We start from the raw sequence: 26,900 nt of genomic DNA, 5'->3' as shown, positions 1-26,900 counted from the left end.
ATTCCCTCGTCTAAATCATTAATATATATTGTAAACAACTGGGGTCCCAGCACTGAGCCTTGCGGTACCCCACTAGTCACTGCCTGCCATTCTGAAAAGGTCCCGTTTACTCCCACTCTGCTTCCTGTCTGCCAACCAATTCTCTATCCACATCAATACCATACCCCCAATACCGTGTGCTTTAAGTTTGCACACTAATCTCCTGTGTGGGACCTTGTCAAAAGCCTTTTAAAAATCTAAATATACCACATCCACTGGCTCTCCCCTATCCACTCTACTAGTTACATCTTCAAAAAATTCTGTAAGATTCATCAGACATGATTTTCCTTTCACAAATCCATGCTGACTTTGTCTGATTTCATCTCTTTCCAAATGAGCTGTTATCACATCTTTGATAACCAACTCTAGCATTTTCCCCACCACCGATGTCAGATTAACCGGTCTATAATTCCCTGGTTTCTCTCTCCCTCCCTTTTCAAAAAGTGGGGTTACATTAACCACCCTCCAATCCTTAGGAACTAATCCAGAATCTAAGGAGATTTATATATTTTAAATTATATTATAATTATATTTTGACTTTGGCAGAATTGGATGCCACAGGCCATTGGTGGCTGGCCACGTTGTCTTCCTATGATTTCAGCCTGAAGTACCGATCGGGAAGTAGGAACATCGATGCTGATGCTTTGTCTCAACATGCGACTGAAGGGCTGGACAGAGACGAAGAGTGAGAGAGCATTCCTGCCCTGAGGGGTGAAGGTCATGTGTCAGTTTGCCATCACAGTTAAAGCTGACAGATAGCAAAGGACAGGATCAATTGGGAACTTCTGATAACGCCATTCCAGAAGCTTACTGCTCTGAAGACAAACCAATTAACAGAATTGAGTCCTGGGAAAGTGGCAGCTGCTCGGCGAGATGACCTGGGCATCAGTACCATTCAGTCAGTGGTTGAAAAGAGAGACATGGCCCAAGTGGAGAAGATGAAACACGTTGCGGTGCATCCATTACTGAAAGAGTGGCCCAGATTGGAGTTGAGGAACCAGATCCTATATCAGGTCACATCACGGCTGGACTGGCCTTGGTGATCTCAGCTGGTTCGGCCTGAGAAGTGTCGAAGGATTGCGTTGAAGTCACTTCTTGATGATTCTGGATCTGAGATCGGTTCTACTGGCCTCGAATGAAGCCAGAGGTCAAAGAGTACTGCAAGTTATGCATTCAATGTATATGGAGGAAGACACTACCTATAAGGGCCGCTCAGTTGCCCCACTTGAGGGGTGTGGGGTCCTTTGATGTGGTGAGTTATGGATTTATTGTCAATAGAGCCAAATGCCAGTGTAACATGCTTATGCTAATGGAATGGTTTCTATGTAATGTTTCATTGCTAACGTAATGGTTTCTCTGTAGCAGTAATGTTTGGGTTATGACTAGTGATAACAGGGCTTTGGAATGTATGTTACCCAATGGGAGAAATATTGTTCTTTCTTCTGAGTCTGGAAGAGAGATTTTCGCAGTCTTTTGTCAGGAAGCAATGGAGAGAGGGGACATGATTGGAGAGAGTTGGAAGACCACTGGACGGGGTGGAATGAGGAGTGAGGGTCCGAGGGTCGGCTATGGTAGGAGGCTGATGGGAACAAATGAACGATTAGTGAGCTCTAATGATGAGCAATGGACTTTTTCCTTAAAATGGGCCCTTTTACTTTTTATTTTCTTTACTAGCCCTCTATCCAGATTAAGATTTATAAAGTTCAATCACTTAATTGCATATGGTGTACTGTCTGATATTTTGCGGTGCATACAAACGAGATTTCTCAGTTTAATCGGATGATGCTAGACATGTTCAGAACCTTGGAACTCAGCAAGAACAAGTGGAGTCAGCATATCGGGCATCTGATCCACTGCTACAACTGTACATGAAATGAAATTGGCCATATTACCTAATGTTTGGGTACAAGGCGAGGTTGCCCATCGACCTTTGTTTTGGGACTGGCAGGAAAGACCTACCACTGAAGACATCTAGAGTATGTGTCTGATATGAGAAGGGAGCTGAAAAAAACTAAAGTATTAGCTGAGGTCGCAGTTGCCAAGCAGGATCATGGAAATAAGAGGAGGTATGATCAAAAGGTTAGGTTCTCCCAACGCATGCTGTGAGACCGAGTCCTCATAAGGAATTTGGGGCTACCTGGGAAGCATAAGTTGACTGACCACAGGACAGCTATGCCCTATGTAGTGGAGAGTCAGATGCCAAATGTACCAGTTTTCCAGGTGAAACCAAAGGATGGGAATGAGCTTGTCAATATTCTCCTTCAGAACCACCTCTGGAACAAGAGGTGCGGGTTGACCCAGAGCCCAACCTGGAGCTTACACCTTGTAAGAGGACTCTGCAGCGATGCGGAGTGACTGAAGGGCCAACAGCAGGAGAGATTAGACCAGTTCCCACCCCTGAATGGGATACGGACTCAGAGAATGAGGAAACGGGGATGCGGTAAATACTGTCTTTTGCTAACTCCCCACTGATTGAGGAAGAGACTTCCAACCTTTCTCGTGCTGAGTCTGGTGAAATCAGGGGGCTATGTGTGTTTCAGCAGGACCATGAAAAGGATGAAGCGGTGCTCAGCCAAGTGACAGAGAGGTCCAAGTTACAGGAGGGCACAAGTGATAGACCGGGGGAGGCTTTGCCATGTAGACCAGAAGTATCCCAAGAAATGCCTGAACCTGAAGAATTAGATGATGTGGTAAGGAGGTCTCAAAGAATCAGGAGACCACTAGATAAGCTGGCCTATGTAGCACCAGGGGAACAGAGTGTGGCATCTATCACCTTGGTAAGCTATGTCACTGCCATTTACACCTAGGTTGGACTTTGTAATTTGTATGAAGGGGTGGCAAATTACCTCAATGTCATGAGGACGTGACTAATTTTGCTCAGGGGAGAGTGTAACATCCTGGGAAAGATTTCACTGCTAACATAATAGTCTTTCTGTAGAAGCAGCATTTGAGTTATGGTTAGAGCTAATGGGTACTTTGGAATAGGAGCATGTTTTGGTGTTGTATGGCTGACACCATGTGAGCTGGGTCTTTAGTTCAGTGGGAGATGAAGGGAGAAGACGCCAGAGAGAAGAGGTTGTAGGACTCGACCTCGAGCCAAACCATGATCAATTAACTCCAGGAAGACCGAAGGAGGATCAGTGAAGGGGAAACCATGAGCTCCAACTTGTGCACATTAGACTGTTTCATTAAATGGGCACTTTTTTTTGGTTTTTCTTTACTAACACTTTAGTCAAATTAAGATTTATAAAGCTAAATCACTTAATTATATGTGGCGTCTGTTATTTTGTGGTACTTATTTGTGACAGGGTAACGAATCACGCAGCATCCACTCAAACAGGGGGTGTCCAGGTTTTGCACCTCAACCTCACACATTTGTCTTCCCTAGACTTACGTAGCTGACAGAACCTGAGTGTTTCATAAATTATGTTTAATTTAAGATTTTTTTGTGAATGTTGTGTATCAAATGTTATGTGCTGGTGATGCTGTTTTCATTGCATGTGTACACACTGGTATTTCTGCATATGATAATACACTGGACTTTGACATCTGGGCAGATATTAATACCATTGCTGAAAGCATGCACTCAGCTGTTTCTTAATATTCATTGCAAACTGGGTGAGGATTTCAGACTGGGAGCATCTGGCTGAAGATGCTTTGTTTGGCCTTCTTCACTCATGTGCTAGGTGCACAGTCAGAGGAGTGTAATCTCCCTCACAGTTATATTCAATATTTGGGACATGGTATTTCTCAGCACAGCTCTCCCTGAGAAGTGAGCCACCTTCTGGATCCTCTGAACCAGGATTCCGATGTGTCAGACATGATAGAGGCAGAGGGATGAAGGGTGGCATTGCTAGTCAGGGAAAATATTACAGCAGTGCTCAGGCAGGACAGATTAGAAGGCTTGTCTACCGAGGCCATGTGGGTGGAGCTGAGAAACAGGAAAGGGATGACCACATTAATGGGGTTGTATTATAGACCAGCCAATAGTCAGCAAGAATTGGAGGAGCAAATCTGCAGAGAGATAGCAGACAACTGCAGGAAACATAAAGTTGTGATAGTAGGCGATTTTAATTTTCCACATATTGATTGGGACTCCCATACTGTTAAAGGTCTAGATGGGTTAGAGCTTGTTAAATGTGTTCAGGAAAGCTTTCTAAATCAATATATAGAGGTACCGACTAGAGAGGATGCAATATTAGATCTCCTATTAGCAAACAAGTTAGGACAGGTGACGGAAGTGTGTGTGGGGAACACTTTGGTTCCAGTGATCATAACACCATTAGTTTCAACTTGATCGTGGATAAAGATAGATCTGGTCCTTGGGTTGAGGTTCTAAACTGGAAAAAGGCCAAAATTTGATTAACCATATAACCATATAACAATCACAGCACAGAAACAGGCCATCTCGGCCCTCCTAGTCCGTGCCGAACTCTTAATCTCACCTAGTCCCACCTACCCACACTCAGCCCATAACCCTCCACTCCTTTCCTGTCCATATACCTATCCAATTTTACCTTAAATGACACAACTGAACTGGCCTTTACTACTTCTACAGGAAGCTCATTCCACACAGCTATCACTCTCTGAGTAAAGAAATACCCCCTCGTGTTTCCCTTAAACTTCTGTCCCCTAACTCTCAAATCTTGTCCTCTTGTTTGAATCTCCCCTATTCTCAATGGAAATGGCCTATTCATGTCAACTCTATCTATCCCTCTCAAAATTTTAAATACCTCGATCAAATCCCCCCTCAACCTTCTATGCTCCAATGAATAGAGACCTAACTTGTTCAACCTTTCTCTATAACTTAAGTGCTGAAACCCAGGTAACATCCTAGTAAATCATCTCTGCACTCTCTCTAATTTATTGATATCTAAATATCTTAAATGAGAAAGGATCTAAAAAGTGTGGATTGGGACAAGTTGTTCTCTGGCAAGGATGTGATTGGTAAGTGGGAGGCCTTCAAAGGAGAAATATTGAGAATGCAGAGTTTGTATGTCAGGATTAAAGGCAAAGTGAATAAGAATAAGGAACCTTGGTACTTGATATTGGAACTCAAAGAAGAAGAGAGAAGTGTATAACATTTATAGGAAACAGGGAACAAATAAGGTGCTTGAGGAGTATAAAAAGCACAAAAAATACTTAAGAAAGAAATCAGAAGGGCTAAAAGAAGACATAAGGTTGCTTTGGCAGTCAAGGTGAAGGATAATCCAAAGTGTTTCTACAGGTATATTAAGAGCAAAAGGACAATAAGGGATAAAATTGGTCCTCTTGAAGATCAGAGTGGTCGGCTATGTATGGAACCAAAAGAAATGGGGGAGATCTTAATGGTTTTTTTGCATCTGTATTTACTAAGGAAACTGGCATGGAGTCAATGGAAATAAGGCAAACAAGTTGTGAGGTCATAGAACCTATACAGATTAAAGAAGAGGAGGTGCTTGCTATCTTGAGGCAAATCAGAGTAGATAAATCCCAGGACCTGACAGGGTATTCCCTCGGACCTTGAAGGAGACTAGTGTTGAAAATGCAGGAGCCCTGGCAGATATATTTAAAATGTCAGTATTTATGGATGAGGTGCCGGAGGATTGGAGGATAGTTCACTTTGTTCTGTTATTTTAAAAAGGCTCCAAAGTAATCTGGGAAATTATAGGCTGGTAAGTTTGACATAGGCAGTAGGTAGATTTTTGGAAGGAGTACTAAGAGATAGGATCTACAAATATTTGGATAGACAGGGACTTATTAGGGAGAGTTAACATGGATTTGTGTGTGGTAGGTCGAGTTTAACAAATCTATCAGAGTTTTTTGAGGATGTTACCAGGAAAGTGGATGAAGGGAAGGCATGGATGTTGTCTACATGGACTTCAGTAAGGCCTTTGACAAGGTCCCGTATGGGAGGTTATTTAAGAAGATTCAGTCGCTAGGTATACATGGTGAGGTAGTTAATTAGATTAGACATTGGCTCAATGGAAGAAGCCAGAGAGTGGTAGTGGAGGACTGCTTCTCTGAGTGGAGGCCTGTGACTAGTGGTGTGCCACAGGGATCAATGTTGGGTTCACTGTTATTTGTTATCTATATCAATGATCTGGATGATAATGTGGTAAATTGGATCAGCAAATTTGCTGATGATACAAAGACTGGAGGTGTAGTGGACAGTGAGGAAGGTTTTCAGAGCTTGCAGAGGGATTTGGACCAGCTGGAAAAATGGGCTAAAAAATGGCAGATGGAGTTTAATACAGACAAGTGTGAGGTATTGCATTTTGGAAGGACAAACCAAGGTAGAACATACAAGGTAAATGGTAGGGCACTGAGGAGTGCAGTAGAACAGAGGGATCTGGGAATACAGAAACAAAATTCCCTAAAAGGTCATAGGTAGATAGGGTCGTAAAGAGAGCTTTCGGTACATTGGCCTTTATACATCAAAGTATTGAGTATAAGAGTTGGAATGTAATGTAATACAACCATAAGACATTGGTGAGACGGAATTTGGAGTAATGTGTGCAGTTTAGGTCACCAAGTTACAAGAAGAATATTAATAAGGTTGAAAGAGTGCAGAAAGGTTTACATGGATGTTACCAGGACTTGAGAAACTGAGTTACAGAGAAAGGTTGAATGGGTTAGGTCTCTATTCCCTGGAGCGTAGAAGAATGAGGGGAGATTTGATACAGATATATAAAATTATGATGGGTAAAGATAGAGTGAATGCAAGTAAGCTTTATCCACTGAGGCTAAGGGAGAAAAAACCCAGAGGACGTGAGTTAAGGGTGAAGGGGGAAACGTTTAAAGGGAACATTAGGGGGCGCTTCTTCACATAGAGAGTGGCGGGACTGTGGAATGAGCTGCCAGATGAAGTGGTTAATGCGGGCTCACTTTTAACATTTAAGAAAAACTTGAACAGATACAAGGATGAGAGGGTGCTGTTGGAGAGGAAGTTCTCATGATGTATTGGGAGATGTGCAGCTTCGTCCATATTAATTAAGCCTATTCATCTTGTGCTCCATTTTGTTTCATCTTGCCTTGATTTTAATTAGCAGATTGAGTACAGTGTTAAGCCATTTTAGAGGGCAATCAACTATATTGCAGTGGGTTAGGAGTCACACATAGGGTTGAGGAGATTAGGGCATCATATTGCCTCCCACCAGGATGTCCGTGAACTGGAATGGTACTTCAGTTATCTATTTAAATTCAGTCTATTAATTATATTAAAATTCCATGGAATGTGAGCTACACTGGATTTTCAGTCTAGACTCTGGGCTACCTCAACTTTGGAACCATGCCCTTAAATTTCCATTCATCCAGAAGTATCAATGTAAAAGGAACGATATCTTTTGAACTTTTAAATAATTAATAAATAATAAGAAATATATAAAAAAGAACTTTCATGACTTTTGTTTTGCAGAGTGTTTTATTGCCAATGCTTCGACTGTGTGCTGCAGTGTAGAAAACCTAGAATTTTTTTCATGAAAACCCCAGGAGAAAAGGTCATGATTATTTTTGTCTTGTATTTTTCTTACTATTTATTAGTCATTTAAAGGCTCAATAGACATAGGTTATTTTGCATTGCTATGATCACTCAAGTCTGTTTTCAATGATTATCAAATACATGAGATGTGTGCACAGCAGGATCCCCAAAAGATAACAGCAATATAAATGCCCAGGTTATATTTTTCCTGTGTTTACTAAAGGGATTGGGCAAGAGATCTCCTGTACTTCTTTGAAGTGATACTGAGGATTTGCTTTAAGATGGTAGAAAATAAATTGTTTGTGAATACCTTCTGAAAATTATGTTACTAATTACTGTAACAAATATAATAACAATGGCTAGAAACATTCAGCTCTGGTGGTGCTGTGTTTTCTTACTTACTGCATACAAAAAATCCAGGGTTTGGACTAAGGCAAGACACAGCATGGCCACACCTGACAGATAAAGATGGGCATTATATGTGTCTGTCATCCTGGCTGTCAGAAAGTAGATATGGGAGATGATTCATTCTCACCTCTCTTTTCATAACTGTTGACACAACGTGGGAAATCATGAGTGAAGATCACAAATATCCCTGAATCTACGGGCCAGCACATGAGAGTGTGGGAAATGGACTACTTGATGTCTTACACATGAACCTTTTTTTCCTATTCTGGCTAGGGATGTCAGCCTGCATAATTAGAATGTTGTCATTCCCACTTCATCGATATTGATCGGAGTAGTACACAAGGATCACAGTGAAAAGCTGTCTGCTCTGTAGGAAGCGATCACTCCTCTGACTTCAGGAGGACTCAGGGTCAGGCTTTACTCTGGAGTTTTAAGCATAGAATCTAAAATGGCACTGTAGCTGTACCATAAGAGCATAGACAGGTCACAGCAAAGACACACACATCAGGATGCTGTTTATCAACTACAGCTTGGCATTCAATGCCATCTTCCCCTCAAAACTAATCAATAAGCTTCATGACCTATGTCCTTGTGAAATTGGATCCTTCATTTAACTCACTTGCAGACCCCCATTGATTCAGATTGGCAAAAACATCTCCACCACAATCTCCATCTGCACAGGTGCTCAACAAGACTGTGTGCTTAGCCCCCTGCTCTACCTGCTTTACACTTATGACTATGAGGCTAAGCACAGCTTCAATGCCATATTTAAGTTTGCTGATGACACCACTATGTGGACCAAAGGTGGTGACGAATCAGCTTATAGGAGGGAGATTACAAATCTGGCTGAGAGATGCCACAACAAAAACCTCTCACTCGATGTATAGGCTTTTTCCATTGAGAGTTGGGGAGATTCAAACAAGAGGACATGAGTTGAGAGTTAGGGGGCAAAAGTTTAAAGGTAACACGAGGGGGAATTTCTTTACTCAGAGAGTGGTAGCTGTGTGGAATGAGCTTCCAGTAGAAGTGGTAGAGACAGGTTCGGTATTGTCATTTAAAGTAAAATTGGATAGGTATATGGACAGGAAAGGAATGGAGGGTTATGGGCTGACTGGGGTCAGTAGGACTAGGTGAGAGTAAGCGTCAGTGGGACTAGAAGGGCCGAGATGGCCTGTTTCCGTGCTGTAATTGTTATATGGTTATAATGTCAGAAAGGCCTGATTATTGACTTCAGGAGGGAGACCAAAGGTCTATGAGCCAGTTCTCATGGAGGGATTGGTTCTTTAAATTCCACAGTGTTATCATTTCAGAGGATCTGTCCTGGGTCCAGCACATAAATGAAGAAATCACGGCAGCACCTCTACATCCTTAGAAGTTTGTGAAGATTTGGCATGACATCTAAAACTCTGATAAACTTCTATAGATACGTGGTAGAGAGTACTAGTTGCATCATGGCTTGGTATGGAAACACCAACACCCTCGAATGGGAAAACCTCCTAAAAGTAGAGGATGTAGCCCAGCCCAACATGAGTAAAACCCTCCCCACCATTGAGTACATCTGTAGTGAGCTTTCTCACAGAAAAGCAGCATCCATCATCAAGGACGTGCTTTATCTATAGAAACATAGAAAACTGACAGCACCATACAGGCCCTTCAGCCCACAATGCTGTGCTGAACATGTCCTTACCTGAGACATTACCGAGAGTTACCCATAGCCCTCTATTTTTCTGAGCTCCATGTACCTGTCCAGGAGTCACTTAAAAGACCCTATTGTATCTGCCTCCACCACCATCACCGGCAGCCCATTCCATGCATCCAGGTCATGCTCTCACTGCTGTCATCAGGAAGAAGGACCCACATCAGCAGGTCATCAGGTTCACAAACAGTTATTACCCCTTAACCATCAGGCTCTTGAACCAGTGGGAATAACCTCACTGAACTGTTCCCACAAATGATGGACTCACTTTCAAGGACTCTTCATCTCAATATTTATGACTTAATTATTATTATTTTATTTGTTTTTGTATTTACACAGATTGCTTGTCTTTTGTATGGTGGTTGATTGTCCTGTTGGGTGCATTGATTCATTGATTCTTCTGTGTTTCTTGAATTTACTGTGTATACTCACAAGAAAATGAATCTCAGAGATGTATGAATGTGTGTGTGTATATATACACATACATTCATACATCCCTTACATATACATTATATATATATATATGTGTGTGTGTGTGTGTGTGTGTGTGTGTGTGTGTGTGTGTGTGTGCGCTTTGATAATAAATTTACTTTGAACTTTGACAGGTTTCTTTCCTTAGGTACTGCCTAACCTTCTGAATGTCTCCAAGATTTTGTTTTATTCCAGATTTCACAACCTTTTCTTCCCAGTGTAGAAATGTGAAATATTAGAAGACGAGCAATTAAGTGAGAGGAGAAAAGTTTAAGAGTGACAAGCAGACGAACAGGACAAAGAGCGATAGGTACTCTGAATAGATTGTCAGGCTCTGCTACAATAGAGGTGTTTAAGAGACCCTTGTAGATACCATAGATACATGAATATACTGGGAATGGAGGGATATGGATCATGTACAGGCAGAAGATATTTAGTTTAATTCAGCATCGTATCTGGTACAGATGTTGTGGGCTGAAGGGCACGCTTCTATTTCTTGTATTGCTACTCTTCTATTTCTAGGTCTGTGACTTCCATTAAAATAATCACCTTTAAGTGAAAAGCCTGTTGTCACTGGTGCCCACCCTGATGTTTAAATCTCAACCCACATTGCCAAAGATTATCTGATCATTATCATCCTGCTGCTGTGGGATCCTGCTCTGTGAAACCTTGCATTTAAAGTGGCTGCGGTTCAAAAATATTTTGTTGCTTTCAACTGGGAGTTAGGAAAGGTGCAGGTCTTTATTTTATTTTCACACTCACTCTCATTGATCAATTTGCTTCATGGGTCATTTGGGGAACATATTATTGACCGCAACCAGCAGCACTGTCACAATAGCAGTGTATCGTCAGACAGCACTGATTACCATCTGGCAGAGGCTGTGGTCAGGAACAAGTCCTGAGGCTCACATAGCAGGAGATGCCAGACTGCTTATCCAGTTTGTACTGGATTAACCCTTTAATGTAATGCCTAATCTGAGTTTTACTGATGATGATCAATGCCTTAATCCATATGTAGAATTGAAGAGGTGTCACAGAAGCATAGTGGTTAACACAGCGCTTTACTGTAAAGACGACTCAGGTCCAATACATGCCGCTGCCTGTAAGGAATTCATAAGTTCTCCCTATGACTGTATGGGTTTCTAACAGGTGCTCCTGTTTCCTTCCAGAGTCCAAAGACGTTCCGGTTAGTAGGTTAATTGGTTACTGTAAATTGTCCCATGATTAGGCTCAGATTAAATCAGGGGATTGCTGGGCAGCACGGCTTGAAGGACCAGAAGGGCCCATTCATGCTGCATCTCAACATTTAAATTTATTAATTAATAAAATAGGACCACAGGCAGCAGAGGCTCTCAAGGAGGAGCTTCGGCCCACAGTATCCAGCTAACCCTCTAACACCCACTCACACTAATCCAATACCAGTCACTGTCCCTTCTATACACAGTCTGTGGTTGGTGTGTGGATATATTACTTGCACCTTGCCCTCACTGATACCCTACTTCTCTGCCTTTCTTCTTTAAGGTTAGCAAGAATTGCAGATTCCGGCTGCTGAGTCAATATTCATTACTGCATCTTTCTCACCACAGCCACAGTCACCAGGTAGCTGCTGGAATTCTACAAACTGCTCGTTCAACTTTGCCACTTGCTTTTCCTGAATGGTATTAGTACTCGCTTAATATTGTCACATGTAAAAGCTTGCCTTACATACTGTTCATACAAATCAAATCATTACACAGTGCATTCACATAGGGCAAGGTAAAACATTGTTCTATCTGAGGTCACAAGGTCAGGAAGTCAAAGGAACATCATATTGTACAAAAGATCTATTCAAGAATCTGATAAAAGTGGGATAGAAGCTGTCCTTCAGTCTGGTGGTATGTGCTTTCAGGCTTTTATATCTATGGAAGTGAGAATGTTTGGGGTGGATGTGATCTTTGATTATCCTGACTGCTTTACTGAGGTAGTGAGAAGTGTGGATACAGTCCACAGAGGGGAACCAGTTTCCACAATGTTCTGAGTTGTATCTACGTTCCTCTGCATTTTCTTGTGGTCATGGGCAGAATCCTTAAGGAACCCTTAGGTGATCACAATATGATCAAGTTCACTTAGAACTTTCAGAAGGAGAAAATAAATACCAGTATGTTGGTATTTCAGTGGAATAAAGGAAATTACAATTGCATGAGAAGGGAACAGGCCAAGGTTGACTAGCAGGAAGGAAAGCAGAGCAGAAATGGCTGGAATTTCTGCAAAAAGTGAGGGAAATGCAAGACAGACATATTCCAAATAAGAAAAAATTTCCGAATGGAAGAAGGACACTACCGTGGCTGACAAGTAAAGTCAAAGCCAAAGTAAAAGCAAAAGAGAGGGCATACAATGAAGCCAAAGTTGATAGAGGATTGGGAGGCTTCTAAAAACTTGCAGAAGGAAACTTAGAAGGTCATTAGGAAAGAAAAGATGGCTTATGGAAGGAAGCTTGTGACTAATATCAAAGAAAATATTAAAAGCTTTTTTAAGTATATAAAGGGTAAAAGAGAGTTGAGGGTAGATATAGCACCAATGGAAAATGACCTGGAGATATTGTAATGAAAGATAAAGAGATGGCAGATGAACTGAATGCATCTGCAGTATACCAGAGATTCAAGAATGTCAGGGAAGTGAAATATGTGCAGTGAAAATTACGACCAAGAAGGTGCTCAGGAAGCTTAATAGACTGAGGGTGGATAAATCTCCTGGACCTGATGGAATGCACCCTCAGGTTCTGAAGGAAGTAACTGAAGAGATTGCGGAGGCATTAACAACGATCTTTCAAGAATCAATAGATTCTGGCATCGTATTGGATGATTAGAAAATTGTAAATGTTACTCCGCTACATAAGAAGGCAGCAGAAAGGAAACTATAGACCTGTTAGCCTGACATCAGTGGTTGGAAAGTTGTTGGAATTGATGGTTAAGGATGAGATTACGGAGTTCAGTACCTGGAGGCACATGACAAGATAGGCCAAAGCCAGCATGGTTTCCTGAAAGGAAAATCCAACCTGTCTAACCTACTGCAAATTTTTGAGGAAATTACAAGCAGGGTAGACAAAGGAGATGCAGTGGATATGGTGTACTTGGATTTTCAGAAAGCCTTTGACAAGATGCTGCACAGGAGGTTGGAATTACAGCAAAGTTACTAGCATGAGTGGAGCATTGGTTGATCGACAAAAAGCAAAGAGTGGGAATAAAGAGATCCTATTCTGGCTGGCTGCTGGTTACCGCTGCTTTTTACAATGTATGTCAATGATTTGGACAATGGGATTAATGGATTTGTAGCAAAATTTGCCAATGATACAAAGATAGTTGGAGGAGCGGGTTGTGTTGAGGAAACAGAGAGTCTGCAGAGAGACTTAGATAGTTTAGGAGAATGGGCAAAGAAGTGGCAAATTAAATACAATGTTGAAAAGTGTATGGTCATGCACTTTGGTGGAAGAAATAAACAGGCAGACTATTATTTAGATGGAGAGAAAATTCAAAATGCAGAGATGCAAAGGGACGTGGGAGTTCTTGTGCAGGATACACTTAAAGGTTAACCTCCAGGTTGAGTTGGTGGTGAAGAAGGCAAATGCAATGTTGGCATTCATTTCTAGAGATATAGGATATAAGAGCAGGGATCTGATGTTGAGGCACTCAACACATAAGGCACTCATGAAACCACACTTGGAGTATTTTGTGCAGATTTGGGCTCTTTATTTTAGAAAGGATATACTGACATTGGAGAGGTTTCAGAGGAGGTTCACGAGAATGATTCCAGGAATGAAAGGGTTACCGTGTGAGGACCATCTGGCAGCTCTTGGGTTGTATTCCCTGGAATTCAGGAGATTCAGGGGGAATCTCATAGAAACATTTCAAATGTTAAAAGGCCTGAACAGATTAGACAGGGCAAAGTTATTTCCCATGGTAGGGGATTTTAGGACAAGAGGGCACAACTTCAGGATTGAAGGATATCCATTTAGAACAGAGATGCAGAGAAATTACTTTAGTCAGAGGGTGGTAAATCTGTGGAATTTGTTGCCATGAGCGGCTGTGGAAGCCAGGTCATTGGGTGTATTTAAGGCAGAGATAGATAGGTTCTTGATTAGCCAGGGCATCAAAGGGTATGGGGAGAAGACAGGGGAGTGGGGATGACTGGAAGAATTGGATCAGCCATGATTGAATGGCGGAGCAGACTCGATGGGAAGAATAGCATACTTCTGCTCCTATATCTTATGGTCTTATGGTCTAACAGTTGCCAAACTAAGTTGTGTTGCATCTAGATAGAATGCTTCTAAGGTGCAATAAAAATTGGAATGGTCGACGGGTTCATGCCAGATTTCTTTAGCCTTCTGAGGAATGTGAAGTGTTGGTGAGCTTTGTTAGCCATGACATCAACTTGGCTGGACCAGAGCAAGATACTGGTGCAGTTCACACCTAGGAACTTGAAGCTCTAAATCCTCTTGACCGCAACACTGTGATGTAGAGAGGAGTATGTGCACTGTCCCTTTCCTGAAGTCAATGAGCTCTTTTGTTTGGTAGCCATTGAGCTCTTTTGTTTGGTAGCCATTGAGGAAAGGTTGTAGTCATAACACCATCACACCAAGCAGCTTTTCCCACTGAAAGATTTATGATAAGCTATGTTGCCGTATCTGTGGACATTCTGTGTGCTGGGTCAAACTTTTCCTCTGAACTGTCCTTACTTTGGAGGGAAGAGATCATGGAAGAGATGACAGGAGAATTTGCAGGAATGGATGAGTCAAATTGGAGAACATAAGGGAGGGGATAAAGTCATAATATTGTAATCCCACCTTAGACCTATATCCATTTATTTTTAATGCCTCTATTACAGGAAAAAGAGATTCTGGCTATTCACCCTGTCTATGCTTCTTATCTTATATACTTCATATCAAGTCACCCTCTTTCACTCCAGGAAAACAGCCCAGCCTAGCCAATATCTCCCATAGATACAATCCTCCAATCTCTCCCTATCACTAAAGTCCTCCAATCCAGGGATCTCCTCTGCAGGCTGTCCAACACAACCACATTCTTTCTATCCTGTGATTACCAGAACTTCACACAATACTCAGTCTAATCAGTGCTTTAAAAAATCACCGTAGAATATCCCAACTTCTATCCCTGATCTGACAAGGTAAGCATGCCATGTGCTTTCATCACCCTGTTCACCTGTGTTGCCACTTTCAGGAAGCAATGGACTTAAGCCCCAAGGCTCATCTGTTCATCAATGTTCCTCACTATATACAGTGCATCCTGTGTGTGAAGTATGTGAAAATGCCATAACTAGAGAGAAGGTTCTTGGGAAACTGAAAGGTTGGAAGGTAGATAAGACACCTGGACAAGATGGTATACACCCCAGAGGACTGAAAGAGGTGGCTGATACTAAAGACATTAGTAATGGTCTTTCCAGAATCACTAGATTCTAGATTGGCTCCAGAAGAATGGAAAATTGTAAATGTCGCTTCACTCTTCAAGAAGGGAAAAAAGCAGAAGAAAGAATATTATAGGCCAGTTAATCTGACCTCAGTGGTTGGGAAGATGTTGGAGTTGATTATTAAGGATGGGGTCTCAGAGTACTTGAAGGCACATGATTAAAATAGGCCGTAGTCAGCATGGTTTTCTCAAGGGAAAATCCTGCCTGACAAACCTATTGAGATTCTTTGAAGAAATAACAAGTAGGATAGACAAAGGAGAATCGGTTGATGTTGTGAAATTGGATTTTCAGAAGACCTTTGACAAGGTGTTACACTTGAGGCTGCTTAATAAGCTATGAGCCCATGGTATTACAGGAAAGATTTTGCCATGGATAAAGCAGTGGCTGATGGGCAGAAGGCAAAGTCTGGAAATAAAGGGAGCCTTTTCTGGCTGTCTACAGGTGACTAATGGTGTTTCACAGGGGTTTGTGCTGGGACCAATTCTTTTTATGGTATATGTCAATAATTTGGATCATGGAATTGATAATTTTGTTGAAAAGTTGGCAGATGATATAAAGATAGGCAGAGGGGCAAGTAGTTTTGAGGAAGTATAGAGGCCATAGAATAAGAGAATGGACAAAGAAATGTCAGATGGAATACAATGTCAGGAAGTGTATGGTCATGCATTTTGGTAGAAAAAATGAAAGGGTTGACTATTTTCTAAATCATAAGAAAATACAAAAAAAAAATGAGGTGCAAAGGGATTTGGCAGTGCTTGTGCAGGTTTTCCTAAAGGTTAATTTGCAGATTGAGTCTGTGGTAAGGAAGGCAAATGAAATGTTAGCATTCATTTCACGAGAATTAAAAGCAAGGATGTAATGTTTAGAATTCATGAAGTACTGATAAGGCCTCACTTGGAGTATTGTGAGCAGCTTTTGGCTCTTTATCTAAGTAGAATATCTTGAAATTGGAGAGGGTTCAAAGGAGGTTCACAAAAATGATTCCAGGATTGAATTATTTGTCATATGAAGAACGTTTGACTGCTCTGGGATTGTATTTGCTGGAATTCAGAAGAATGAGGGGTGGCCTCATTGAAACCTATTGAATGGTGAAAGTCCTTGATAGAGTGGATATGGAGAGGATGTTTTCTATGGTAAGAGATTCTAAGACCAGAGGAGTCTGTGGAATTCTTTGCCACAAGCAGCTGTGTCTATGTATATTTAAGGCAAAGGTTGATAGATTCTTTACAGGTCACGGCATGAAAGGATATGGAGAGAAGGCAGAAGATTTGGGCTGAGAGGAAAATTGTATTAGCCATGATGAAATGGCGAAGCAGACTTGATGGGCCAAATGGCTTAATTTCTACTCTTGAATCTTATAATCTTAATACAGCCGCGATCTTGGTATCATCTGCAAATTTGCTGATCCAATTAGCCATGTTATCATTCTCAACTTTGATATAGATGACAAACAACAACAGACCCAGCATCAATCCCTGCGGAACTCCACTAGTCTCAGGCCTATATCTTATGGTCTCATGGTCCAGCCCTATTTGATTCCCAAGATGGGCCAGTCAGTTATGTGGAATCTTGTCAAGCACTTTACTAAAATCCATTTAGGCATTGTTTACCACCATGCCTTTATTAATCTTCTTAGATACCTTCTCAGAAACCTCAATCAAGTTAGTGAGATTGGATTGTCCCTACACAAACCCATGCTGACTGTTCCTGATCAACCACTGTCTTAGAATTTTCTTCAATAGTTCAATAGTCAGTAGTTCAATAGCTCTATTTCATATCAGAGAACTTTATATGATAGGCAGCCTGAATTTTCTTCATTAAATTCCATACCACAAACCTAAAAGATCACTGGTCTCCAATCACTCGGCTTCTCCCTGCACCTCTTAAGTAAAGCTATCCTTCAATATTCTATCACCTCACCAACCAAGATGCAAAATTCTCTGCCTTTGCCCCAGCTATCTCTTCCTTTCCTCCCATTGTACAAATTGCACTGAAACCTCAACTGTGCATTTCCCTTTAGAGATGCTGTTTGATCCATCTCAGTTCCTTCAGCACCTTAACTTTTGCTCCAGGTTTCTGCACCTTCTATCTCTTATGTCTTCCTATTCCAATATTTAATTTTATTGGTTTTGTGTCTTCATGATAGATCTTACCAGGGTTCAGAGAGGAAGGATCAGAAAAGGGATCACAGAGAGGGCACTGCACAGGGAGGGGTCAGGAGGAGATGACTCAGGGAAAGTCAGGGAGTCAGACTTGGAATCACAAAGAAGGTGGTCGGAGAATCAAGGTCTTGGGAGAGGACCAGAGAGTGAGGTTGGACAAAGGATTGATCGGTATGGAGGGGAAGGGGTGTCGGGGCCCGACGCATGCAAACGGTGTGAAATATGGGTTACAAATGACAAGTGAGTTGTAAGATGGTCGGGAAGATAACGGTGTTCTGTGTAGTCAAATGCTGTAATTTTTTGGGCTGATCATGAGGCTCCTATCAGATAGGCGATGGGATATAGTGATTGGACGTAAATAATGGGGGAACTCACAAGTAGATGATGGGAAAATCAGGAAGACAGGTGATGAGAGTGGTCTGGTTGTCAGATGGAGAATGGATGATATCAGAGCCAAACACATTGGCAATTGGTCAGAGAAGGCTGAGGATAATCAGAGCCAGTTTCTGAAGGTATCTTCCTAGTGGAAGCTGATGCCTTAAGCTCTTTCACTACAGCTCAGATAGCAAAGTGACATTGTATTTATACAGTGGTATGCAAAAGTTTGGGCACTCCTGATCAAAATTTCTGTTACTGTTAATAGCTAAGCGAGTAAAAGATGACTTGATTTCCAAAAGGCGTAAAGTTAAAGATGACACATATCTTTAATATTTTAAGCAAGATTATTTTTTTATTTCCATCCTTTACAGTTTCAAACTAACAAAAATGGAAAAGGACCCGAAGCAAAAGGTTGGGCACCTTGCATGGTCAGTACTTAGTAACACCCCCTTTGGCAAGTATCACAGCTTGTAAACGCTTTCTGTAGTCAGCTAAGAGTCTTTCAATTCTTGTTTGGGGGATTTTTGCCCATTATTCCTTGCAAAAGGCTTCTAGTTCTGTGAGATTCTGGGGCTGTCTTGCATGCACTGCTCTTTTGAGGTCTATCCAGATTTCCGATGATGGGGGGGGGGGACTGTGAGGGCCAAGGCAAAACTTTCAGCTTGTGCCTCTTGAGGTAGTCCATTGTGGATTTTGAGGTGTGTTTAGGATCATTATCCTGTTGTAGAAGCCATCCTCTTTTCATCTTCAGCTTTTTTACAGATGGTGTGATGTTTGATTCAAGAATTTGCTGGTATTTAATTGAATTCATTCTTCCCTCTACCAGTGAAAATGTTCTCCATGCCACTGGCTGCAACACAAGCCCAAAGCATGATCGATCTACTGCCACGCGTAACAGTTGGAAAAGTGTTCTTTTCATGAAATTCTGCACCCTTTCTTCTGCAAACATACCTTTGCTCATTGCCGCCAAAAAGTTCTATTTTAGCTTCATCAGTCCACAGGACTTGTTTCCAAAATGCATCAGGCTTGTTTAGATATTCCTTTGCAAACTTCCAATGCTGAATTTTGTGATGAGGACACAGGAAAGGCTTTCTTCTGATGACTTCAATGAAGGTCTTATTTGTGCAGGTGTCGCTGCACAGTAGAACAGCGCACCACCACTCCAGGGTCTGCTAAATCTTCCTGAAGGTCTTTTGGCAGTCAAACGGGAAGGAGGTGGGGAACAGGAGGGAGGTAATGGGCATATTATGAGGTTGAGGAAGAGTAAGAAAGTGGGAAAGGGCCACTAGAATGAGGGGAAACAAAGGGGAGGGGGAGAACTGAGGGAAGTGGCTACTAGTAGTCAAGAAATGGATGTTCATGCATTGATAGAACATAAAATGTTGCTCCTCTAACTACATTTGGCCTCATCATGGCAGTAGAGGATACCAGGACAGACATGATGTTGTGAGAATGGGAAGTGGAATTGAAATGGGTGGCCACTGTGAGATTCTAGCTGTTCTGGCCAATGGAGCAAAGATTATTAACACAGAAATCCCCCAATTTGCATCTCACTGATGTAGAGGAGGTTGTACCAGATGAAATAAATGACCCTGACCACTGTCTGACCTTCTGAGTTTCTCCAGTTTGTTGTGTGTGTTGTTCAAGATTTCTAGCATTTGCAGAATCTCTTGTGTATCAGTACTCCATGGTCCCAGTGACTTGACTTTTATGCATGGTCACAAGATTTTCAGGTTTATCAATTGTAATAGCATACCAAGTACTGTATATGCCTGATGCCAAGTATTTATGTAACTGGTCCAGATATTATTTTAGTTAACGGTGACCACCAACCAGGATGCTGATGGTGATGGACCCTGTAATGGCAATGCTATTGAATGCCAAGGGTAAATAGTTAAACTTTCTCTTGTGGATGATGTGAATGTATGTGTAAGAATTCAAAAGGGGGGAGGAGAGGAAAGGAGTGGGGGGGAGAGAAAGAGAGAGAGAGAGAAGTGGGTCAACAGTTCATTGACCTTAGATTAGATTAGATTATGAGGACACTCAGTCCTCGTTTATTGTCATTTAGTAATTCATGCATTAAGAAATGATACAATGAGAACTGATGCAGAATTTAAAGTAAAAGAAAAACAATATACAGGGGAAGGATAGTAGGAAACGTGGTGCACAAAGGCTGTTGTAAATCTAGTCAAGAAGAAAAGAAAAGCTTTGAAAGGTTCAAAAAGCTAGGTAATGATAGAGATCTAGAAGAATATAGGGCTAGCAGGAAGGAGTTTAAGAATGAAATTAGGAGAGCCAAAAGGCAGACAGGATTCAGGAAATCCCCAAGGTATTCTACAAGTATGTAAAGAGTAAGCGAATAAGACGTGAGAGAATAGGACCAATCAAGTGTGACAATGGAAAAATGTGTATGGAAGTAGAGGAGATAGCAGAGGTACCTAATGAATACTTTGCTTCAGTATTCACTACAGGAAAGGATCTTAGCAATTGTAGAATCATAGAACCATTGAACATTATATCACAGAAACAGGCCTTTTGGCCCTTCTTGGCTGTGCCTAGTCCCACTGACCGGCACCTGGGCAATATCCCTCCAAACCCCTCTCATCCATATACCTGTCCAAGTTTTTCTTAAATGCCAGAAGTGAGCCCACATTCACCACTTCATCTGGCAACTCATTCCACACTCCCACCACTCACTGCGTGAAAAAGCCCCCCCCCATGTTCCCTTTAAACTTTCCCCCCTTCACCCTTAACCCATGACCTCTGTTTTTTTTCTCCCCTAGCCTCATTGGAAAAAGCCTGTAGGGATGTCTTACAGTGAACTGAAAAGCTTGAGCAAGTAGATATTAAGAAAGAGGATGTGCTGAAGCTTTTGAAAAACATCAAGTTGGATAAGTCACTGGGACCAGAGAAAATGTATGCCAGGCTGCTGTGGGAGGTGAGGGAGGAGACTGCTGAACCTCTGGTGATGATTGGAGGGTTGCGGATGTTGTTCCCTTATTCAAGAAAGGAATAAAGTGGCAACTGTGTATATTAAATCAAGTTTTTGCATCAGTCTTTACCGTGTAGGTATCCCTAAGATAACAGACAACCTGATTTCAAATAACAGTGTAACTTGTAATCCCAGTCATGAGGGATTAAGTATTAGAGAAATTTACAGGGCTAAATGCAGACAAATCACTGAACCAGGTCAGCCTGCATCTGTGAGATTTAGAGGAAGTGGCTGTAGAAATAGTGGACCCACTGGTTGAAAGAGGTGATGATGTCAAAGATCCCTTTATGAAGTGGGTGGTAACAGGTAAAACATTGTTGTTGGCACTCTCTGCCCTGCTTTATATTGAATACACTCAGCAATAACTCATGTCAATGGAAAATCTACTCTATACTTTTTGTGAACAGGTAAGTTTATTCATTTACCTGCACTGCACTTTCTCTGTAGTTGCAACTCTTGACCCGAAATGTCAATTTCATATTCCCCTGCACAGATGCTGCCTGACCCACAGAGTTCCAGCATTCTGCTTCTTTTCTCTCTACCCTGTTGCACCTTGTGTATGGCATGGTCTGCCTGGTTGGCATGCAAACAAAATATGTTTCACTCTTCCTGAATACACATGACAATAATAAACAAATACCAACACTGAACCTATATCAATACCAAGCTTAGAGCAAAGATGCTTACGTAAAATGTAACCGTTCTGCTGGTCTGTAGATAGATATTTCGGCTGGCTTCTTTACTGTGACATGTTCCATAGTTCAAGATGTAGAATTCAAATCTTACACTCAGGAATAATTCTCTGAAAACATGAGTGGATCACCATTGCCAAGTAACCCTTGATTCAAATATCAGAACTTTATTAGACTGCACAGACTATGTAACAGAGCAGTAACATGCTGTATTACAATTGGCCTGATCATATCCACATCCTGATGTTGAATAAGCCTGTGAGAGATAAGAGATCACCTTGTATGAGATGTAGGGTCAAATCAGAGGACTGCATCATGTTTGGTGTGTTACCTGCATTCATGCCAAAGGCTGAAGTTCAGAGGTATAAAGCCCAATGAAGACTGAAGTTGCCAAGTCTGAAGATAGAGGCCAGGAAATGGGCCAGAGACTAGAGGTTGGATGCTCGATGTCTGTAACTTTGAGAGCCTAGAGCCAAGAACTATAGGCCGGAATGCAGCCCATCCTGGGATTGGAGACCTCTGTGTGTGAGGAGTTGGGAAGGTACACAGGATATTAAGAGGCATAGATAGAGTGGACAGCCATCCCAGGGAACCACTGCTCAATACAAGAGGACATGGCTTTAAGGTAAGGGGAGGAAAGTTCAAGGGGGATATTAGAAAAAGAGTGGTTGGTGCATGGAATGCACTGCCTGAGTCAGTGGTGGAGACAGATACACTAGTCAAATTTAAGAGACTACTAGACGGGTATATGGAGGAATTTAAGGCGGAGGGTTATATGGGGGGGCAGGGTTTAAGGGTCAGCACAACTTTGTGGGCCGAATGGCCTGTACTGTGCTGTATTGTTCTTTGTTCTTTGTAAGAGTTTTGTTTTGCTGTTGTTGGCTTGTTTTGTTGTGTGTTGTGTTGCATTGTGTTGAACATTGTGGGCATGCAATGTTGGTGCTGGAATGTTGGCTGCCCCCAAATCATCCTTTAATTAGTTGTTAGCACAAACCATGCATTTCAATTTATGTTTCAATATTCCTGTGATAGATAAACCTGAAAATGTGCAAAGCAGAACTAGGTATTGGTGTGGGTGGGTGGAGAAAGTAAAGTCACAAATTCAAACATTACAGAAAAGTACAGGGGAAGGAGTGAAGAGGATTCACACCAACTCTGGGAATTTACTGCCAGCGTTTGATGAGCAGACTAATTGTAAAAGAGATTTTCTTCACAAAGGTAATTGGAAAAAGGCAAGGAGATTGGATTGGAACAAAAGAAAGCATTTCACAGCTGATGTTAAAGTCTCTGTTGGTCCAAAATCAAACAATCCCCCTCCATCAATTGTCGGTTCTTCAACTTTCTCACGTCCTGCAAGGATCTCAAGATCACCCATCTACAGACTACAGAACCTGCCATTTCCAACTCCGACAGGCACGGACATCCCCAGACCGCAATCCCTGCTGTCAACCTCAACAGTTCTAACAATCCCAAGCAGAGTCAGAACCCGGACTCCACCACCACCAACGACCTCAGACACTTTCAAATGTCAATTGTGCAGCCTCCAGCCTTGACCATGCATCCTCTGGAACCCTTCTCCCTGTCTCCCCTTCTCCCACCACCAACTCTTGGGTCCTTGGGGACTCCATCTTCCTCTCACCTCACATTTCTGAACACCCTAACTTTCCCCTCTTCTCAGACACTACCAACCCTCTTCCCCCTCTCTGATCCCGGCTCTCATCTGTGCTGCATCTTCACCATCCCTTCTGATCTTCCCCTCGTTCTGTCCTTAGTAAGGACCTCAGTCTTGTTCCCCTGGGGGAACACCTCCATGAGTTCTGCACCTGCCATGACGCTGAGTTCTTCTTCCCTCTGTCTCCAAGCCTACTTCTTTGGCAAGGACTCTCCACTCCACACCAATGACTCTTTCTTCCATCTTCAACCCTCCTCCTCTTCCTAGACATACTCCAGTCTGGTTTTCTGCCTGCTCTGGATCTTTTCACTGCCAACTGCCAACGAGACAACAACCACCTCACCTCACCGCTCCTCTCTCCAATTCCAACCTCCCTCTTTCTGAATGCTCTGCTCTCCACTTCCTCTGCACTAACCCTAACCTCACCATCAAACTCATAGATAAGAGGTGCTGTAGTAATCTGGCGTACTGACCTATACCTTGCTGAAACCCAGCAACAATTCTCAGGAACCTCCTCTTATTTGCTCCTTGAACAGGACCCCACTAAGGAAAACCAGGCCATCATCTCCCACACCATCACCAACCTTACTGATTCCGTGGATCTCCCATCCACCGCCATGAATGTCATAGTTCCTGCACCCTGCACCTCCTACCCATGATCGAGAAACCCGTTTCTCCAGGTAAACCCACTGTTTCAGCTTCTTCCTGCCTCACTGAACTCATATCTGAAGACCTCAACTCTGTTTTACTTTAGTTCAATCTTTCCTACCTACATCCATGGCACTTCAAGCACTCTTGATCTTTTCAAAGATTTCAGGCTCCCTGGCCCCAGTCATCTTATTTTCACTCTGGATGTCCAGTCCCTTTATACCTCCATCCCCCACCAGGAAGGCATCAAAACTCTGTTTCTTTCAGGACACTAGACCCAACCAGTTCCCCTCCACCACCATTTTCCTCCACTTGCCCTCAATCACAATAATTTCTCCTTAGGCTCCTCCCACTTCCTTCAAACAAAAGATGTAGCCATGGCACTCACATGAATCCGAACTATACCTGGACGTAGAATGTGAACCCTTACACTGGGGTCACTCCCCAACTTTTCCTACGTTACATCGACGACTGCATTGGTGCTGCCTCCTGCACTCATATGGAGCTCGTCGACTTCACCAACTTTGCGTCCAACTTCCACCCTGCCTCAAATTTACCTACTCCATTGCCGACAGCTCCCTCCACTTTCTCAGTCTCTCTGCCTCTGAAGCTGGAGACAGCTTATCCACTGATATGAAGACCTGGGTGTCAAGATCTCTGAGGATCTAACCTGGTCCCAACATGTTGATGCATTTATAAAGAAGGCAAGACAGCAACCATGTTTCATTAGGAGTTTGAAGAGATTTGACATGTCAACAAATATACTCAAAAACTTCTATATGTGGAAAGAGCATTCTGACAGGCTACATCACTGTCTGGTATGGGGAAGGGGGGGCTACTGCACATGACCGAAAGAAGCTGCAGAAAGTTGTAAATCTAGTCAGCTCCATCTTGGATACTAACCTACAAAATACCTAGGTTATCTTCAGGGAGTGGTATCTCAGAAAGGTGGTGTCCATTACTAAGGACGTCCAGCACCCAGGACACGCCCTTTTCTCACTGGTACCATCCGGTAGGAAGTATAGAAACCTGAAGGCACACAGTTAGTGATTCAGGAACAGCTTCTTCCTCTTTGCCATCCAATTCCTAAATGGACGTTGAACCCTCGGACGCTACCTCACTTTTTTAACATACAGTATTTCTGTTTTTGGCACGATTTTTTAATCTATTCAATATATATACATGGTACAGTAATTTATTATTTTTATTTTATTTATTTTTTCTTCTATATTATGTATTGCATTGAAATGCTGCTGCCAAGTTGACAAATTTCATGTCACATGCCAGTGATAATAAATCTGATTCAGATTCAGATTTTGATTCTGATATCTATTATAAATCCACTGATTCTCACAGCTACCTGGACTACTCTTCCCACACTGTTACTTGTAAAAATGCCATTCCCTTTTCCTAATTCCTCCATCTCTGCCACATCTACTCTCAGGATGACATTTTTCATTCCAAAAGTAAGGAGATGTCTTCCTTCTTCAAAGAAAGAGGATTCTCTTCCTCCACCATCAACAATGCCCTCAACTGCATCTCTTCTATTTTGCACACATCTGCCCTCACCCCATCCTCCCACCACCCCACCAGGGATAGGATTCCTCTTGTCCTCACCTACCATACCACCAGCCTCCGTGTCCAGCACATAATTCTCTGGAACTTCCACCACGTTCAACAGGATCCCACCACCAAGCACATTTCCTTCCACCACACTTTCCGCAGGGATCGCTCCCTTACTTGACTCCCTTGTCCATTCGTCCCTCCCTACTGATCTCCCTCTTGGCACTTATCCTTGAAAGCGGAACAAGTACTACACCTGTCCCTACACCTCCTCCCTCACTCCCATTCAGGGCCCCAAACAGTCTTTCCAGGTGAGGCGACACTTCACCTGTGAGTCTGTTGGGATCATTTCCTGTGTTCGGTGCTCTCGGTGTGGTCTTCTGTATATTGTTGAGAGCTGACACAGACTGGGAAACCACTTCACTGAACACCTACCAGAAAAAGCAGGATCTCCCACTGACCACCCATTTTAATTCTACTTCCCATTCCCTTTCGCGATGAGGCCACATTCAGTTTGTAGGAACAACAACTTATATTCTGACTGGGTAGTCTCCAACCTGATGGCATGAAGATCGATTTCTCGAACTTCCAGCAATGCCCCCCCCACCAACATTCCTCATTCCGATTTCCCTCTTTTAAATCTCCTTACCTGTCAATCACCTTCCTCTGGTGCCCCTCTCCCTTTTCTTTCTTCCTTGGCCTTCTGTCCTCATCTATCAGATTCCCCCTTCTCCAGCCCTTTATCTACTTCACCAATCAACTCTTTACTTCATCCATCCCTCAGCCCCGGTTTCACCTTTCACCTTGTGGTTCTTCCTCCCCACCCCCACTTTCTTACTCTGACTCCTCATCTTTTTTTCCAGTCCAGATGAAAGGTTTCAACCTGAAACGTTGACTGTACTCTTTTCAATATAGGTGCTGCACGTGTTGCTTGGATTTCCAGCATCTGCACATTTTCTCTTGTTTGGGATTACATCACCCATCCCATCAAATAGCTGACCTAAGTTTATTCTCAGTATCGTCCATATGGATTCCTTGGGATCTGACATTACTTTCATCCACCATTCCGGAATGTTCTTAAATTTCAGCCAAATTTTCCCTTCCAAGCCAAACTTCCCTTCTCTGGGAAGTCTATGGTCTGGATTGCTATCAAAGCCATCATTACAAGATGAATGGCTGAGAAATTGCTGAATAGAATACCCACCATAAAAAAGTCACATTTTAGGCAAATAAGCAAATACATATTTTAAAATATCACTC

The sequence above is a fragment of the Hypanus sabinus genome, chromosome 23 (assembly GCF_030144855.1).
Source record: "Hypanus sabinus isolate sHypSab1 chromosome 23, sHypSab1.hap1, whole genome shotgun sequence".
NCBI lineage: Eukaryota > Metazoa > Chordata > Chondrichthyes > Myliobatiformes > Dasyatidae > Hypanus > Hypanus sabinus.
Note: the sequence above shows the minus strand (reverse complement) of the source record.